General features: G+C 46.1%; 1 protein-coding gene across 1 annotated transcript in view; it reads right to left on the bottom strand.

Moving 5' to 3' along the window:
- Positions 1 to 14,189: 14,189 nt before the first annotated feature.
- ATP6V0E1 (ATPase H+ transporting V0 subunit e1) overlaps positions 14,190 to 19,353 on the bottom strand; it is a 48,270-nt gene continuing 43,106 nt past the window's right edge. Inside the window, exon 4 of the mRNA XM_010373328.1 lies at positions 14,190 to 14,683. The gene's annotated coding sequence lies outside the window, so the exon portion shown is untranslated. The remainder of the gene's footprint in view (positions 14,684 to 19,353) is intronic.

Raw genomic sequence — 19,353 nt, 5'->3', positions numbered from 1 at the left:
TCATGAGGTCAGGAGTTCGAGACCATCCTGGCTAACATAGTGAAACCCCGTCTCTACTAAAAATACAAAAAAAATTAGCCAGGTGTGGTGGCAGGCGCCCGTAGTCCCAGCTACTCGGGAGGCTGAGGCAGGAGAATGGCGTGAACCCGGGAGGCGGAGCTTACAGTGAGCTGAGATTGCACCACTACACTCCAGCCTGGGCCACAGAGACTCCGTCTTAAAAAAAAAAAAAAAAAAAAAAAAAAAAAGGTAATGGAGCACTAGGCACTGACCAATTGCATCCCTGTTGTTCCTACAGGTAGGATTTCTGACATCAGGGCCATCAGACAGCTTAAGAATTGATTTCCTGTCAGGCGTGGTGGCTCACACCTATAATTCCAGCACTTTGGGAGGCCTAGACAGGTGGGTGATGAGGTCAGAAGTTTGAGATCAGCCTGGCCAATATGGTGAAACCCTGTCTCTACTAAAAATTCAAAAATTAGCTGGGCGCGGTGGCAGGTGCCTGTAATTCCAGCTACTCAGGAGGCTGAAGCAGGAAAATCGCTTGAATCCGGGAGGCAGAGGTTGCAATGAGCTGAGATCGTGCCACTGCACTCCAACCTGGGCGACTCCGTCTCAAAAAAAAAAAAAAAAATTTTTTATTTCCATCCCCATTGTTCCTATAGACAGGATCTCTGACATTAGAATCATAAGACTTTTGTTTAAGGCTCACTTAAAATGTTTTCCAGACCCCAACTCTAGCTCCCAGTTTGAAGACCCTCACAGAAGAATGGGATCGGCATGACAATCCAGCTTCTTCAGCTCCCTGTCCCATGACTTCACTCTGCACTCTTCAAGCCATCAGCCATCTCCACACTTTGGCTCACTTCAAAACTGTTAGAAACCCTAGCCCCAAACTCCTCAGGGAAATGGATTTAAGGTTCCCTCTCATCTCCTCGTTTCATGACCCTGTGATTAAACCTGTTTGTCTGCTGCAACCTGGTGTCACATGCATTGACTTGCTATGCGTCAGGTAATGAACGTGGGACCCCTTCGGGAGACTTGTGACAGGGGTGTGGCTTGCTTACTCAAACCCCTTGCTGGAGGGAGAGCACACAGGTGAGTGGGCGCTGGGGCCAAGGCACTCGGGCCCCACGGTAGCCTCTAGGGGTGTGTTACAATTAATGCTCTTAGCCCTTGCCGTCCGTGGATAGCTAAGTGTTAACCAGCTCAGTGGAGAGTCGGGGTGACAGCCATTTACACCCTGCCCTCTTGGCACCTGGGTTCTTGTCCGGCATCCGAGAAGTATCAGGTCACAGACTTGAAGGATGGTGAATGTGGAGGTTTTATTGAGTGATGAAGGTGGCTATCAGCAGGATGGGGAGCAGGAAAGTGGATGGAGTGGGAAGGAGTTTGGCTGGGGACTCATCAGCCGATCAGCTGCCTCTCTGATGTTCAGATGCTTCTTCTCTTCTCTCCTCTGCCGCGCTACTCTGCTTCTCTGCCAGTGGAGTTTGGGGTTCTTATGGGTACAGGATGGGGGGTCTGGCAAGCCAGGGTGGTTTTGGAAAAAGCAACATTTAGGTGGGAAAACAGGGATGTGAAGTTCTCATTTAGGGCCCCAGGCCTGGGGTTGTGGGTAGGCCTTTACCAGAGAACCACTCTCTTCTACCCAGTATTTCCTGCCTCCTGTCCTTATCACAGTTACATAATGTCCTTAGGGCCTGGCACACAATACGCACTAGGTAAAAGATGGCTATTGTTGGGCCGGGCACAGTGGCTGACGCCTGTAATTCCAGCGCTTTTGGAGGCCGAGGCAGGTGGATCATGAGGTCAGGAGTTCGAGACCAGCCTGACCAACATTGTGAAACCCCGTCTCTACTAAAAATACAAAAAATTAGCCCGGCGTGGTGTCGGGCGCCTGAAGTCCCAGCTGCTCAGGAGGCTGAGGCAGGAGAATGGCATGAACCCCGGAGGCGGAGCTGGCAGTGAGTGGAGACCGCGCCACTGCACTCCAGCCTGGGTGACAGAGTGAGACTCCGTCTCAAAAACAAAACAAAACAAAAACAAAATTAGCCACCACAGTGTGGTGGAGCATGCCTGTAATCCCATCTACTTGGGAGGCTGAGGCAGGACAATCGCCTGAACCCAGGAGGTGGAGGTTGCGGTGAGGTGAGATTGCGCCATTGCACTCCAGCCTGGGCAACAAGAGCAAAACTCCGTCCCCTACTCAAAAAAAAAATTTTTTTTTTAATTACTAAGAATATCAATACAAGAGCAGAGCATCAAACCCAGTGCAGGGGTCTTCTAAGCGAGGGTCCCTGTGTGACTGCCCCATGAAATTCACCGTCTAAGACCTTAGAGCTCCAGGTCAGACAGTTCTACCATCCTTTAAGAAAACTCAATACCTAGAGACTGGAATTTAAAAAAAAAAAAAAAAAAAAGTTAGCCGGGCGCGGTGGCTCAAGTCTGTAATCCCAGCACTTTGGGAGGCCGAGACAGGCGGATCACGAGGTCATGAGATCGAGACCATCCTGGCTAACACGGTGAAACTCCGTCTCTACTAAAAAATACAAAAAACTAGCCGGGCGAGGTGGCGGCGCCTGTAGTCCCAGCTACTCGGGAGGCTGAGGCAGGATAATGGCGTAAACCCGGGAGGCGGAGCTTGCTGTGAGCTGAGATTCGGCCACTGCACTAAGACTGTTTTTTCCAAGCCAACTTTCCGTAAATGAACATTTACTGAACACCTTTTTGTGCATGGTAGGATCAAACCGGACCAAACAAGGGATCCTGCCCAGTAAAGCTTCTGCAGCCTCTGGGAAAGACATGAGAGTTAGAGTTACATACAATTGTGATAATGGAGACAAGCAAAGGCTGCTGTGGGAAGCAAAGAGCGCATACCTCTGCAGGGAAGGAGGCGGGTGGGGCACTGCCTCCAAGACATGCCCCTGGGGCCGAGCTGAGAGGGGTGAAAGTTTCCAGGCAGAGGGAGGTGAGATGGGGTGGTACTTTCTCAGGGACCTGCACCGTCTATCCACATGCAATGTGACACTGGAAAATCCCATTCCGACCCCATGCTTCAGAAACGCTGGCAGAGAGCATGAAGCGCTCACCCTCCCTGGGACATGCAGGTGCCAGCCCCCTTGGGCAACTCAGGAAAATCAAGGCAATCCCCTTTATTGCATAAGGGCATTGACGTGTCACCGGAAAACAAAACAAAACAAAACAAAAACAAAGAACTACCTTTGGGTCTGATAGTCTGTCCCAAAGGCAGGGGATTAGCAATTCCAACCCTGTCTTGTGGGGAGCTGGGGAGAGAGGGAGTTGGAATCCCAGGGATGGCAGGAAATTCATTCTGAGGACATTGAGAAGCACAAGACCCTGCCCATTCCCAGGCAGCAGGTTTAGGATTCTCCAAATGGCCTCTGGCCTTATTTTCAGAAAGCTATTGGCTTCTCAACGGAAGGTATTATAAGAACCATGTGACCTTTCAGGGCTAGGAACAACTATAGGCACGGAAAGGTTGAAAGTGTGGCCAAGAAGCTAAGACTACAAGACCATCATTGGTGGGTAAGGTGAGGAATTTTACCTCAGAAAAATGGAGCCTCAGTGATAGCCCTGAACCCTGAAGTCGGACTCTCCTAGGTTTAAACCCCATTTCCTCTAATTAACACTGTTCAATAAACTATTATAGGAGGCCATTGTTTTGGAATAAGCTCTTGCACTAGACCCCAACAGACCAGCCTAAAAATCAAAATGGAGTCAGCCATGTTAAAGTTCCAGATCATCAAACCTAAAGAGTTTTCTGACCTTGCAAGAAATCAGGAGAGACAGACAACAACCAATTTCCCAAGGAGAGGCCAGTTTCAATCTTTAATCAGTATGATAAGGGAAGTTCCTCTGTTTAATCCTTAAACAAAAACGGTAGCCTGAAGTAACCCAATGTTACTAACCAGTTACATTTCTATAGTTCTGTCTAAAAGTAACTAATATGCTCTGTTCCTTCTTTCTGCTTTCTTCAGCCCTTCTCTGTGTATAAAGCCAAGCCCTTCTCTTCAGCTCTTTGGAACTCACTCAGTTTTATGGAATGAAGTGTTGCCTGATTCTAGAATTGCAAATAAAGCCAATTGAAATCTTTAAACTAGTTTGTTATAATTTGGTCTTTTGATAACAGCTTGGAACATTGGGCCTCAATTTCTTCATCTATAAAATGAAGATAATAAATATATTTAATAGGGTTGTTGTGAGGATTAAACAAGTTAAAATATGTAAAACATTAAGAATAACATCTGTGGTCCGGGTGTGGTGGCTCATGCCTGTAATCCCAGCAGTTTGGGAGGCCAAGGCAGGTGGATCACTTGAGGTCAGGAGTTCAAGACCCAGCTTGACCAACATGGTGAAACCCCATCTCTACTAAAAATACAAAAATTGGCCGGGCGCGGTGGCTCAAGCCTGTAATCCCAGCACTTTGGGAGGCCGAGACGGGCGGATCACAAGGTCAGGAGATCGAGACCATCCTGGCTAACACGGTGAAACCCCGTCTCTACTAAAAATACAAAAACCAGCCGGGCGAGGTGGCGGCGCCTGTAGTCCCAGCTACTCGGGAGGCTGAGGCAGGAGAATGGCGTAAACCCGGGAGGTGGAGCTTGCAGTGAGCTGAGATCTGGCCACTGCACTCCAGCCCGGGCGACAGAGCGAGACTCCGCCTCAAAAAAAAAAAAAAAAAAAAAAAAAAAAAAATACAAAAATTAGCTGGGCATGGTGGCGCATGCCTGTAATCTCAACTACCTAGGAAGCTGAGGCAGGAGAATCACTTGAACCTCAGAGGTGGAGGTTGCAGTGAGCCGAGATCACACCATTACACTCCAGCCTGGGTGATAGGAGAGGAACTACGTCTCAAAAAATAAAAAAAAAGTAACATCTGTATGTGGAACTGCTGTGTTAGGTATTATTATGAGCCATAGGACTGATAACAATGAAGAAAAAGTAGGAAAAAAAAAAAAAAAAAACAGCTGTAAGCCGCTCCTAGAATCTCAGAAATGGGCAGCTTGGCTGTCGGTTGAGTGAGGGCAGGGTGGAGTCCCTGTAAACATACCAGCTGAAGGGCAGCCAAGCTGTTGGAATGACAGTAGGTTTGATGTACTGTTGATCTGTTTTTCCAGCTATAAAAGAGGGACAATATGTGTCCCACTTACTTCCTAGGATAATGTATGTAAATTACTTAATAAGCTGGGGGCGATGGTGGTGCTGACAGCTATCCAAACCAGGGCCATTTACAATGGCTGCCCCTTATAGAGTCCTCCTCTTTCCTTGCCCACCCCTTCAGAGTGGGTGCTCCTCAGGCCTGCAGCTTAGACAGCCTCTCCTCTCACTCTACATACATTCTTCCTGGCCCTTATCCACACCCACAGCTTCCATTATCTCTGCATTGGTGCCCACATTCTAACCTCCAGCCTGGTCCTTCTTAACCTCCAGGCCCAAATAACAATTGTCCACTGGGGGTGTCCCTGCATGGACACCTCAGGTTCCTGAAACTCTTTGTCCACATCTGGACTCCACTGTGTCCCTAAGCTTGACACCACCTTTGCCAATATTATGATAGTGACAGAAATCCAGCATTGCTGCCTCCATCTTGCTTCTAATCTCACCAGCTAACTGTCTTTGCTCATTCCTGGGTGGAGGGCAAGAAAACTATGGGAGGAATTTAGTTTATAGTTTAACTTTAAAACAAAGATAGTGAATCCCTTCATCACACAGGGACCAAACTGCCTTCATAAAACTAACAGATTAGCCGCAAGGTCAGAATTATGGTTCAGGAGTCATGTAGCTAGAGGTCACAAGAGGTCACAACCTCCCCAGTTGCTCCTATAGATAACGTCACTACTGTAGAACCTAAGACTGGTGTTTGAGGTATCTCTCAGACCTTGTATTTTGATGGACCAGCTGGCGCCACTCAGATGGGTAACCTATAACCAAGAAACTGACCCAAGTGGTCTCGTGGCCCCCACCCAGGAACTGACTTAGTACAAGAAGACAACGTCAACCCTTTATGATTTCATCCCCAACTCAGTCAGCATTCCCTATTCCCTAGCCACCTGCCCACCCAGCTTTCCTTTAAAAACTCTAGCTTCAGCGGGCCAGGCGTGGTGGCTCATGCCTGTAATCCCAGCACTTTGGGAGGCTGAGGCGGGCGGATCATGAGGTCAGGAGATCGAGACCATCCTGGCTAACAGTAAAATCCCGTCTGTACTAAAAATACAAAAAAATTAGCCAGGCATGGTGGCAGGCGCCTGTAGTCTCAGCTACTCGGGAGGCAGAGGCAGGAGAATGGGGTGAACCCAGGAGCAGTGAGCTGAGATCGCGCCACTGCACTCCAGCCTGGGTGACAGAAAAAGACTCCATCTCAAAACAAACAAACAAACAAACAAACAAAAAAACTCTAGCCTCAGCGGGGTGCAGTGGCTCACGCCTGTAATTGCAGCACTTTGGGAGGCCGAGGTCGGCAGATCACGAGGTCAAGAGATCAAGACCATCCTGGCCAACATGGTGAAACCCCATCTCTAGTAAAAATACAAAAATTAGCTGGGTGCGGTGGCAGGCACCTGTAATCCCAGCTACTTGGGAGGCTGAGGCAGGAGAATCGCTTGAACCCAGGAAGCAGCGGTAGCAGTGAGCTGAGATTGCGCCACTGTACTCCAGCCTGGTGACAGAGTGAGAATCTGCCTCCAAAATAAAATAAAATAAAATAGCATAAAATAAAATAAAATATAAAATATAAAATAAAATAAAATCTCTAGCCTCTGAATTCTCGGGGAGGCAGATTTGAGAATGATTTCCAGTCCTTCTGCTTGACTGGCATTTTGATTATTAAATTGTTTCTCTGCTGCAACACTTCAGCTGTTTTCAGTGCATTGGCATTTCTGGGCAGCAGGCAAGAAGAATCCATCAGGCTATAACAAGCTTGTATCCCCTGTGCCTCCATCCTAGTAAAGGCCTCCATCACTCAGTGGGAACCTGGTGTAATTCTCAACTCCTCCCTGTCCCTCATTGCCCCCACATAACCAATCACTCACTGAAGTTTATGTGTATGAACTAATAATTATGGCCCCATTGTAGCTTCCTCTCCTAATTCGTTTCCATTACCACACTCCGGGACACCTACCTCTCCCAGACCCCTGCAACAATTTCACAGGTCTACTGGAAATACCTCAGACACTCCTCTCTGCTAAGCTCTTTTTAAATTTTTAAAAATTTTTTTGAGATGGAGTCTCACTCTGTCCCCCAGGCTAAAGTGCAATGGCGTGATCTCGACTCACTACAACCTCTGCCTCCCAGATACAAGCGATTCTCCTGCCTCACCTCCTGAGTAGCTGGGATTACAGGCGCACACCACCACGCCTGGCTAATTTTTGTACTTTTAGTGGAGACAGGGTTTCGCCATGTTAGCCAAGCTGGTCTCAAACTCCTGACCTCAGGTGATCCTCCTGTCTCGGCCTTCCAAAAGTGCTGGGATTATAGGTGTGAGCCACTGTGCCCAATCCTCTCTGCTCTTACTCATCCTTGGGGTTTACCCTTAAAGGTCATTTCCTTCAATAACCCTTCCTCCCACCACAAGTTTAATGTTTCTAGGGCTCACTCTTACCTAGAAACCTGTACTTCCCTAACATACAGCACCTTGCTCCCGTGTGGTACACTCACCAGAAGCACCAGCAGCACCTGGGAGCTTGTTGGAAATACAGAATCATTGCTCCCATCTTGATTTAATCAGAATCTGTTAAAACACAATCCCCAGGCAATCTGTACATTACCATTTGAGAAGCACTGGTGTAGCATAAATAACCATTCATCATTACTGTTGAATTCTCTTCCTTGCTGAACTCTAGGCTGTAGGAGGTCAGGTTGCTGAGTCTTTTTGCTCAAGCAGCTAATACCAGGACAAAAAACAGGAGCTGAAAATACCTGTGCAACCTGGTTGAATCTGGCTGAACTACTTTTTCAACCTGTTGTTGAAAAGCATCTGCAGCTTGGACAAAGTCACACTTAGCTTCTTAACTTACCCTTCCTCAAATACAGGCTTACTTTGACAAAATATCTGCTCTGCTTGTCCTGTTTTGGAGTGGCAACCCACAGTAGTACCACACTGTGGACAGTGCAAAGAAACCAGGGAAACCATGTCAACGTCCTGACAGAAATGGAATCTTGATTGGATTCATGCGGAGTGGGGGTCAGTATTAGCTGCTGAGCATCCTCAGCTACTGGAATACCCGCTTCTTTTGGAGCTGGCTTGGGGGCAGTGGGAGTTGGGAAAAGAGGGCCAATACATTTCACTGAGATGGGATTCTAACTGAAGCAAGGGCAGCCTGAATGAAAGCTTTGCTTGGAGCAGCTGGGCATGGAAGAACAGTGGGGCTTTTTCTAACCAGTGTGGGACCCCAGAGCATTGATACCCTAGGCTTCCACTTTTCTATGTGGGAAGAATTAAAATCAATGCTCCCTTTTCATTTCCCCCTGCAGTCACTGTGAGCACCTGTACAAAAGTTTAGAGTTTTATATACGGAATGATCAGTGCTCTGTCCTGCACAATGAAAACGATCACAATTTCTGTGTGAACTCACTGATTTTCATTGATTCATAGTAGCTTCAATGTTTTAATAAATCTAGCTGACTTCATTTCCCCGACCGTGAATAAAACGTGTGTATGTGTGCACTAAATTATATTTGAAGGAAGTACTAACACTTCTGACAATGATGCCCTCAAAAATATACTTTTTTCTTCCTGATTATAAAAGTAATACATGCCGTTTATGGAAAATTTGGAAGACACAATATTGTAAAAGACATGATCACATTTGACATCTTGGTCTGTTTCCCACCAGGCTTTTTTCTGTGTATAGAAATTCTGTTTTTTTTTTTTTTTTTTTTTTTCCTGTAACATAATATTCTGACCATTACCTTTTGCTATTAAGGTAACTTCTATTGTTTCTTTTTACTGCACTATGACATTTTCATTGGAAAAAATGCTGAAAAGGAAAACAAAAAATAAGATGACTTGTAATTACCATCTAGAGGCAAGCAACGCTAGTAATTTTGTTCTTTTCTCTGTCTCTTTTCTAGGCATATATTTTGAAAACAAAATTGATTTTACTTCATTTGGATGCAGCAACGTGATTTAAACAGCTCCTTACGTCGGCATTAGGTTATTTCTAGTTAACTGTACTGTGATAAGCATTCTTTACAATAATGTTTTATGTTGTGCTTTCCTTTGAAAATTATGAATTTTCTGCAATTAATTTCATCCACTTAACTCTTGAGAGAAAGTTGAAATAAAAGGGCCATGGGAAAAGTAACACGTAACGTTGCTGTAGTCTCCATCTCCATTTTTGTTGTTGTTGTTTTTGAGATGGAGTCTCACTGCGTTGCCCAGACTGGAGTGCAGTGGCGCGATCTTGGCTCACTGCAGCCTCCACCTCCCAGGTTCAAGCGATTCACCTGCCTCAGCCTCCCTAGTAGCTGGAATTACAGGCACCCACCACCATAGCGGACTATTTTTTTTTTTTTTTTTTTTTTTTTTTGAGGTGGAGTTTCGCTTTCGTTGCTCAGGCTGCAGTGCAATGGCACCATCTTGGCTCACTGCAACCTCTGCCTCCTGAGTTCAAGCGATTCTCCTGCCTCAGCCTCCCGAATAGCTGGGATCACAGGCATGTGTCATCATACCTGGCTAATTTTGTATTTTTAGTAAAGATGGGGTTTCTCCCTGTTGGTCAGGCTGGTCTTGAACTCCCGACCTCAGGTGATCTGCCAGCCTTGGCCTCCCAAAGTGCTGCAATTACAGGTGTGAGCCATCGCGCGTGGCCTCCATCTCCATATTAAACACATATGTTCTCCCAAACCAAAAAGAATTTTTGCATAGAGGATGGGAGTATGAAACTTCTAAAATGTGTAGACACATATTTTAAAATATAATTTATGTTAATAAAGGAGCAGTTAACTCTTGCCAGATTTTTCATGATTCTTGGCAACAATTTTAAATCATTTCTCAAATTCTAAATTTACTTCAGCATGACCAAACACCTACCATTGCTTTAAAAAAAAAAGGTTAAACAAAAAGGTGCTACTTTTGAAGCAACATCAAAGAAAAGATAAAATATTAAGTTGGGGTAGTGACACATGTCTAGACATCATTATATGTTTAAAGAAAACAACAAAAACGGTGCTAAAAGAAACCAATCAATCCTCACACTTCATCTTCAAAATCATGCCAGAAATACTTCCATCCTGGTATAAGAGTTGGTAGAACCTGGAAGGGCAGAAAAGGTGTGGTCCAGCCACTTAGGCTCTGGTTCTGAACTCAGGCCTGGGGGCCTAATAAGGGTGCCTTTTATTTTTCTGTAAACCTCTACCTCCAGGTACAAATGACTAATCAAAAGTGTAACCATAGGCTAGGCACAGTAGCTCACACCTGTAATCCCAGCGCTTTGGGAGGTCAAGGGGGGACGGATCACCTGAGATCAGGAGTTCAAGACCACCCTGGCCAACATGGTGAAAACCCGTCTCTACCAAAAATACAAAAAGCCGGGCGTGGCGGCAGGTGACTATAATCCCACCTGCTTGGGAGGCTGCGGCAGAACTGCTTGAACCTGGGAGGTGGAGGCTGCAGCGAGCCGAGATCACGCCATTGTACTCCAGCCTGGGCAACAAGAGCAAAACTCTGTCTCAAACAAAACAAAACACAAAAAACCCAAAGTGTAATCCTACATAGAAAAAAAAAAATCACTTGGCTCTCCCTCTGGGTCCTATCTTTTTTTTTTTTTTGAGACGGAGGCTTGCTCTGTCACCAAGGCTGGAGTGCAGTGGCCCGATCTCAGCTCACTGCAACCTTCGCCTCCCGGGTTCAAGCAATTCTCCTGCCTCAGCCTCCGGAGTGGCTGGGACTACAGGTGTCCGCCACCATGCCCGGCTTTTTTTTTTTTTTTTTTTTTTTTTTTGAGACGGAGTCTCGCTCTATCGCCCAGGCTGGAGTGCAGTGGCCGGATCTCAGCTCACTGCAAGCTCCGCCTCCCAGGTTCACGCCATTCTCCTGCCTCAGCCTCCCGAGTAGCTGGGACTACAGGCGCCCGCCACCTCCCCCGGCTAGTTTTTTGTATTTTTTTAGTAGATCGTGTTAGCCAGAATGATCTCGATCTCCTGACCTCGTGATCCACCTGCCTCAGCCTCCCAAAGTGCTGGGATTACAGGTGTGAGTCACCGCGCCCAGCCCCTCTCTGGGTCCTATCTTAAAAGTACTGTCAACGCACCCTGGGGATTTGGTCATTTGGAAAATACTCTTGATGTATTATTATAATTCACAAATCATCTTCCCCGCCAAAATCTCATTTGGTAACAACCTCATATAGTAGAAAAGGCATGCATTATCCCTGTTTTACAGATGAAAACACTGAGAGTCAGAAATTAAATGATCTGCCCCGTTACATAGCTAGCAAATGATGGAGTAAGATGGCACACCTAGGACTTCTGCTAGGACCATCTCCTGATGGTCCCAGGAGGCCACATCGCGTTCGCCTGGAAGGGCTCTGGAGCACAGGAACATTTTCGGTACCCTCTGAAAGGGCTAAATGGAGGTCCTTCCAGTCTGGGTCCTGACAAACACTGGATGGAGTAAGGGAACGGTTAGGAAAATATGATTCACCAACATCCATCTCAGATGCCTGATCATGTTGTAAGAAAACAGTTCCATTATTAAGGGTGAGGTGAGGAGAGAACATATGTCTGGGTTTATGTATTAATGGCATTGAATCTTCTCAATTTAATAAATGAGATAACTAGGGCTCAAGGGTAAAGTGACTTCCTAGGCAAAGGAGACTTACTGAATTTCCCCTCACAAAACCTGAGGTGATTTCGTCATTCCCTCATTTCAATAGTATGATGGCAGGGTGCAGTGGCTCACTCCTATAATCCCAGCACTTTGGGAGGCCAAGGTAAGTGGATAACCTGAGGTCAGGAGTTCGACACCAGCCTGGCCAACACAGTAAAACGCCATCTCCACTAAAAATACATAAAATTAGCTAGGCGTGGTGGCGGGTGCCTGTAGTCCCAGCGACTCGGGAGGCTGAGGCAGGAGAACAGCGCGAACCCGGGAAACAGAGATTCCAGTGAGCCGAGATTGCGCCACTGCATTCCAGCCTGGGCGACAGAGCGAGACTCCATCTCAAAAAAAAAAAAAAAAAAAAAAAAAAGAAAAAGAAAAGACAAATGGGGCTTCTGAAAAAAAAATGGACCGCTACCAACTGACAGAACAAGGCAGAACTCATAACCCTGAATCAGTCAGGGTCATGGCTTCTGCCTTCAACTGTGCCATGTAATTAAAAACGTGCCAAACTGTGATAAGCAATGCGAAGAACCCCCCAAAGCTACCCTCCATCACTGCCGGAAGGCGCCCCACAGCTAAGATCTGCTGTGCCGAACCTAGGCAGGCTCCCTGTCAGCGGATGCATAAACTCAACTCAAGATAGAGAAAAGCCACACTCAAAGGAAGTGCTGCCACATGAAGGCACCATGAGGCTCAACTTGGAAAACATTGTTTCAAAAACCTTGCAATCTGCTGGAAAGCAGTGTAGGGTGGGAGTGGGGAAGGTTTCAGACTGACCCCCAGTGATGATGGGCTGCAGGGCTTGACTTGTAGAATCTGGAAACACAGCTGCATTGGAGTCACACTTCCTCACACCGTCAGAGCTCAAAGACTGTGGCATCCTTTTATGTAGCCGCAGTAACCACCAGCATTGCTTTCTTAGATGACAAATACTGACTAAGGGTCATGTAAGTTGTTCTGGTGAGAGACAGCTTGGTAATCTGTAATGGCAAATTCTTCCCTCCCACCCCGAGACCCAGAGTTGGCTCCTGGCCAAGGCAACTCTGAGGGAGGCAGGGTAGCCTGTGAAAAGTGCTCTAGTGTGAAAATTAGAAAACATGGATCCTGGCTGGGCGCGGTGGCTCACACCTGTAATCCCAGCACTTTGGGAGGCTGAGGTGAGTAGATCACAAGGTCAGGAGTTCAAGACCAGCCTGGCCAACATGGTGAAACCCCGTCTCTACTAAAAATACAGAAAGTAGCCGGGGGTGGTGGCACATGCCTGTAATCCCAGCTACTTGGGAGGCTGAGGCAAGAGAATTGCTTGAACCCGGGAGGCAGAGGTTGCAGGGAGCTGAGATAGCACCACTGCACTCCAGCCTGGGCGACAGAGCGAGACTCTGTCTCAAGAAAAAAAAGAAAGAAAGAAAACATGGATCCTACTCCCCTGTCTGCCTCTGACCAACTGCATTAAGCTGGGCGAGAAATTCTCCCTGTCTGGGCTCAGCTTCCTGATCTATAAAATGATGGAGTTAGCCTGTATCACCATGGCCCCTTCAACTCTAAATCATCAATGTTTTAAATTAGCTAATGTGGCCCTCCTGCTGGAAATGTAAAGTATGGAGTTGCCTAACAGACTGCACAAGACTAAAGAATGAAAAGAAATGAGAGCAGGAGAGTCACTTCAACTTGAAACTCACTTTGGTCATAAGAATAGCAAAGTAATGAGTTCAGACAGTTTGGGAGGAATAGAAGAGTACAAACTGCAAAACAGGAAATCCATTCTTGGCTGGCTATCAAAAAGCCATGAGCTGGTAAAAATTTAGGTTCATTTTAATTTTTAATTTCTTGAAAGTCATAAAGCCCTCAAATTAGTATATCGAGATGCCTGCTACTGAAACACAAAATTATCGTCTCCTGTCCCTGGCTTTTTAATCACTCTTGACTTCTTCAGTCCTGTGTCTGACGCTGTGATGGTTCCATTTCAGGAGCATTTGCTGCCTTGTTCTGTGGCTGGCAGATATCCTTGGCCTGCTCATCATGCTACCATCTTTAAGGACAATGCTCCAACACAGCCTTATATTACAGTTCTGTGTATACTAACCTTATCTCTCCAAATAGCTTCTGAACTTGCAGGGACTCCAATTTACACATCTTTGATCCCTCCAGTGCCTTGGCTGCAGCAGGCACTCAAATGGTTACTGAATGATTAAGAAAAGCACTTACCAGTCTTTTCAGGCATCTCAAGCTACATGGAAGGGTTTATATACCCAACCTAAGTTTAGACTACAAAATCATTTTTTTAAAAGGCATCATGTAGCAATAGAAAAGCTTATAAAAGTGAATTTTACAAACACTGAACCCAGATTTCCATAGAAAGGAGAAAAATATTTATTCCAAAAGATGGCAGAAATAAGAAATTCATCCTGAAAGTATGTTTGGTGTGATTCTGTTGAGATGGCTCTTCCCTCTGAACGTGCTCTCCTACTGACCACCCCACTGGAGTCTTGTTTGTCTTGCAGCAGTTTCTCAACACTTCACTGATTCCCAGGTGAGAAGGCAGGAGCCATCTTCAAATCCACAGATTCCAAGGAGAGAGTAATGTATCTCTCAGAAGAACAGCATCTTCTATCTTAGAAGAGTGCATAATCGTCTTGTGGAGTCGGCACAGTTCAGGTTACGTAGGCACGTAATTCACCAAATTGTAAAAAAGGCAAAGGAAAACACGCTGCATTGTAGAATAAGGCATTCAAATGTGCTGTTAACATTTAAGGCAGCTGATGGCCAAAACAGGCAAGTCAAGAAAGGTAGCAGGTTTGGAGGTGATTTTGCATCTAGAAGGCATTCTCTTCTTGCGACCTGCAAAACGAAACCATTCTGGTAACTAGTCCTCATACATTCCTCAGGAAGGCAAAAAGTTAACATCAAGAAAGTTAACGAGGCCAATACTTTAAAATGCATAGATGGTCAACAAAATATGAAACACAGGATAATCAACTTGGTGCAAGTTTGGCCAGGTTTTGCAGGGCTGTGGCAAAAGGTCCAGTAACCAAGGACACTGCTGAAATGAGGAGCACAAGTAACACTCTGTTACAGAACGCAGGAAGAATGAAGCTGACTGAGACTGATGGTGCTGGAATCTAATGATTTCATTGCAGTTTCAAGAGTCTGTAGTTTTCCCTTCCCTCTTACAGCATGGAGGGGAGGTTCCCACAGGCACGGCGAACTCTGCTCTGGGGCCAGGCTCCTGGGGAGCGGGCTCCTTGCATTGGTCTCGTACTGGAGGCTGCCCGCTAGCTTGCTCCCCGTTCTGGCTATCTCAAGTGTAGGTGACAAATGACACTTTTCTTTTTCTAGCAGTTTAAATTCAACACCATATATATGTATTTTTTTGACACAGGGTCTTGCTCTGCCATCCAGGCTGGAGTGCAGTGGCAGGATCTTGGCTCCCTGCAGCCTCAATCTCCTGAGCCCAAATGATCCTCCTATCTCAGCCTCCCAAGTAGCTGGAACTACAGGTGCACACGAACACACTCAGCTAATTTTTATATTTTTTTTTGTAGAGACAGGGTTTAATCATGTTGCCCAGGTTGGGCTCCAACTCCTGGGCTCAAGCATTCTGCCCACCCCAGCCTCCCAAAGTGCTGGGATTACAGGCATGAGCCATCATGCCCAGCTGATTTTTAAATTTTTCATAGAAATGGAGTCTTGCTATATTGCCCAGGCTGGTCTCAAACTCCTGAGCTCAGGTATCCTCTTGTCTTGGCTTCCCAAAGTTCTGGGATTACAGGCATGAGCCATCACACCCAGCCAATAAAATAAATTTTATCTGAGAATACTGAAGTAGTGAATACGTATGGTCTGTCTGTTAATTTTCCACGAAGAACACACTGATTAGACTTCATAGTACAGGCATTTTTTGACAAAGCAACAATCAAAAAAGGGAGAAATAGGCCTTCACTTTTGAAAAACCATATATAAATGGGGGATAGTTTTCACTCAAGATCAATGATACCAGTTTAAAATAAATGTAGGCCGGGTACAGTGGCTCATGTCTGTAATCCCAGCACTTTGGGAGGGCGAGGCAGGCAGATCATTTGAGGTCAGGAGTTCGAGATCAGCCTGGCCAGCATGGTAGACCTCCATCTCTACTAAAAATACAGAAAAATTAGCCAGGCATGGTGGTGCATGCCTGTAGTTCCAGCCACCTGGAAGGCTAAGGCAGGAGAATGGCTTGAACCCAGGAGGCGGAGGTTGCAGTGAGCTGAGATCACACCACTGCACTTCAGCCTGGGTGTCAGAGTAAGACTCTGTCTCATAATAAATAAATAAATAAATAAATAAATAAAATGTAAATGTGCATTATGTTAAACAGCAAAGTCATGTAGTTTGATTTTGCAATAAATTTTTATTTTTATTTATTTATTCTTGAGACAGGGTCTTCCCCTGTCACCCAGGCTGGAGTAAATGCAGTGGCACCATCATGGCTCACTGCAACTGCCACCTCCCAGGCTCAAGTTCCTCCCATCTCAGCCTCCCAAGTAGCTGGGACTACAGGCGTGTGCCACCACATCTGGCTAATTTTTGTATTTTTTTGTTGTTGTTGAGATGGGGTTTCGCCATGTTACCCAGGCTGGTCTCGAAATTCTGGGCTCGAGCAATCTGCCCATCTCAGCCTCCCAAAGCGCTGGGATTACAAGTGGGAGCCACTGCGCCCGGCTGATTTTGGAGTACATTAAGGAAGCATGTAGTTTTTTTTTTTTTGGAGATGGAGTCTTGCTCTGTTGTCCAGGCTGGAGTGCAGTGGCGTGATCTCAACTCACTGCAAGCTCTGCCTCCCGGGTTCACGCCATTCTCCTGCCTCAGACTCCTGAGTAGCTGGGACTACAGGTGCCCGCCACCACACCTGGCTAATTTTTTGTATTTTTTAGTAGACACCGAGTTTCACTGTGTTAGCCAGGATGGTCTCGATCTCCTGACCTCGTGATTCGCCCACCTTGGCCTCCCAAAGTGCTGGGATTACAGGTGTGAGCCACTGTGCCCAGCAAGGAAGCATGTATTCTTATCATCTTTGTTACAAAATAGCTGACTGGGGGTGGGGCTGGAGAACTTAATCAAAGGGTCCATATTCTCGTTTTGCAAAATAAAGGAGTCATAAGGTTATTATCAGATAAAACTGACAAAAGGACGGATGCGGTGGCTCATGCCTGTAATCCCAGCACTTTGGGAGGCCGTGGTGGGTGGACCACTTGAGGTCAGGAGTTTGAGAACAGCCTGGCCAACATGATGTACCCCATCTCTACTAAAAAAAAACAAAAACAAAAACAAAAATTAGGCCGGGCGCTGTGGCTCACGCCTGGAATCGCAGCACTTTGGGAAGCCGAGGCGGGCGGATCATGAGGTCAGGAGATCAAGACCATCCTGGCTAACACAGTGAAACCCCGTGTCTACTAAAAATACAAAAAATTAGCCAGGTGTGGTGGTGGGCACCTATAGTCCCAGCTACTCGGGAGGCTGAGGCAGGAGAATGGTGTGAACCCGGGAGGCAGATTTCCGTGAGCCGAGATCACACCACTGCACTCCAGCCTGGGCGACAGACAGAGCAAGACTCTGTCTCAAATAAATAAATAAATAAACACAAAAATTAGCCAGGTGTGGTGGTGCGTGGCTGTAGTCCCAGCTATACGGGAGGCTGAGGCAGGAGAATCGCTTGAACCTGGGAGGTCAATGCTGCAGTGAGCCGAGATTGTGTCATTGCACTCCAGCCTGGGCAACGGAGCGAGATTCCATCTCAAATAAACAAACAAAAACCTGCCAATATGCCAGGTGCGGTAGCTCACATCTGCAATTCCAGCACTCTGGGAGGCGGGGCGGATCACCTGAGATCAGGAGTTCAAGACCAGCCTGTACAACATGGTGAAACCCCGTCTCTACTAAAAATACAAAAATTAGCCGGGTATGGTGGCACATTCCTATAATCCCAGCTACTCGGGAGGCTGAGGCACAAGAATCGCTTGAACCCGGGAGGTGGAGTTTGCAGTGAGCCAAGACTGTGCCACTATACTCCAGCCTGGGCAACAGAGTGAGACTCTGTCTCAAAAAAAAGAGACAAAACTGGCAATGAAGATAACATAAAAATATTAAGTCTAGAACCAAGAAATCTGTTTGGGGAAGAGTAAGTGAACATATTTATTCAACGATATATTAGGCTTAAATTTTATCTTTTTAAAAATTTTAGATAAATTTGCAAAGTAATTCCTTCTTTACCATGATATGTAAGGTTATATATTGTAGGAGATTAAATACAAGGAGTTAAGCGTGTATTTAACAATTCAAGGCAATGTACCAAACGAATGGCAAAAACTGGAGAGCTAAATATGTTTAGAAAGAAAAGAAATCACTTTGAAACAAAGTAGCCAAGGAAGGATGTGCTAGGATTTGCCAGCTGGGCACTGAAAGAGAAAGCATCAGAAAGAATTAAGAGAGAATGGGTGAACTGAGGCAAGAAAGCGAAGGAATTTTGACAGGAGAGTATATTTATTAAGTTGTTTTCTAAGTTAATGAATGTGGTAGGGTAGTGAGAGTCAGGAAAAACCAAGTAAAGCTAATGAGGTCAAGAACATGAAAACAGTAGGGCCCACACCACTAGGGCCTGGAGGGGAAAGTAGTGAGAAGGAAGGCAGACTGGGGTGGGAAGGCCTTGACAGTCAAGTCAGAGAGGTGGACATGGCCTGCAGGTTAGCTGTTCTTATCTGTTGTGGCTCGTGGGACTGCTGGTGACCCTGGCAAAAGTTGTGTGCTTACAACATTTTATATCGCATTTCAAGGGGCATGTACTGTCTACAGTCAGAGACCTTAGGTTAAACAAAACAAAAAAACAAAACAAAACAAAACAAAACACCCTGCTGCAGGCCATAGAGAGCTACTGACAGTTTCTGAGGCAAGCTGATCTATTTCAGGAAGTTCCTCCACCAGGAAGATAAACAGGGTGGTGTTCTGTAGATAGATGAGGGTAGAACCAGGGAGACCAGATGAGCCCCTGCCATAATTCAGAACTGTAGTTAAGTGGGGGCAGAAATGAGGGTACCTGAAGGAGGAATGGAAGGGAAGGGCAGACACAAGAGATATAACGAGAGCAGATGGATTTGAGGAAGAGGAGAAAAAAATGACGCGACAGGTTCTGACCCTGACAAGGCAAACTATGATATCGGGAACTGAAATGGAGACATGGCTGAGTTTGAAATGGCAGCAGGATACCCAGCCAGAGTACTCAGAGTAAAAGATAAACTTTTTAACCACACAACACGTTGCACTGTTGAACTTCTCCCAAGTATGGCTTACTTCAACATCCCAACAGATCACAAACCCCTTTGCAGCCCCGTCTTCTTTGAAATCCCTACTTCAGTACTAGACACCTCACAAGCACTCAAGTATTTTTGGAATGCGTAGAAAAACAGCTCCCACAGGGCAGAGGCCTAATTATCAATATCCTCTATTTCTTTCCTGGCCCGGACTTTATAATAAAATAG

The sequence above is a fragment of the Rhinopithecus roxellana genome, chromosome 3 (assembly GCF_007565055.1).
Source record: "Rhinopithecus roxellana isolate Shanxi Qingling chromosome 3, ASM756505v1, whole genome shotgun sequence".
Taxonomy (NCBI): Eukaryota; Metazoa; Chordata; class Mammalia; order Primates; family Cercopithecidae; genus Rhinopithecus; species Rhinopithecus roxellana.
This window is presented reverse-complemented; position numbering and strand designations above follow the sequence as displayed.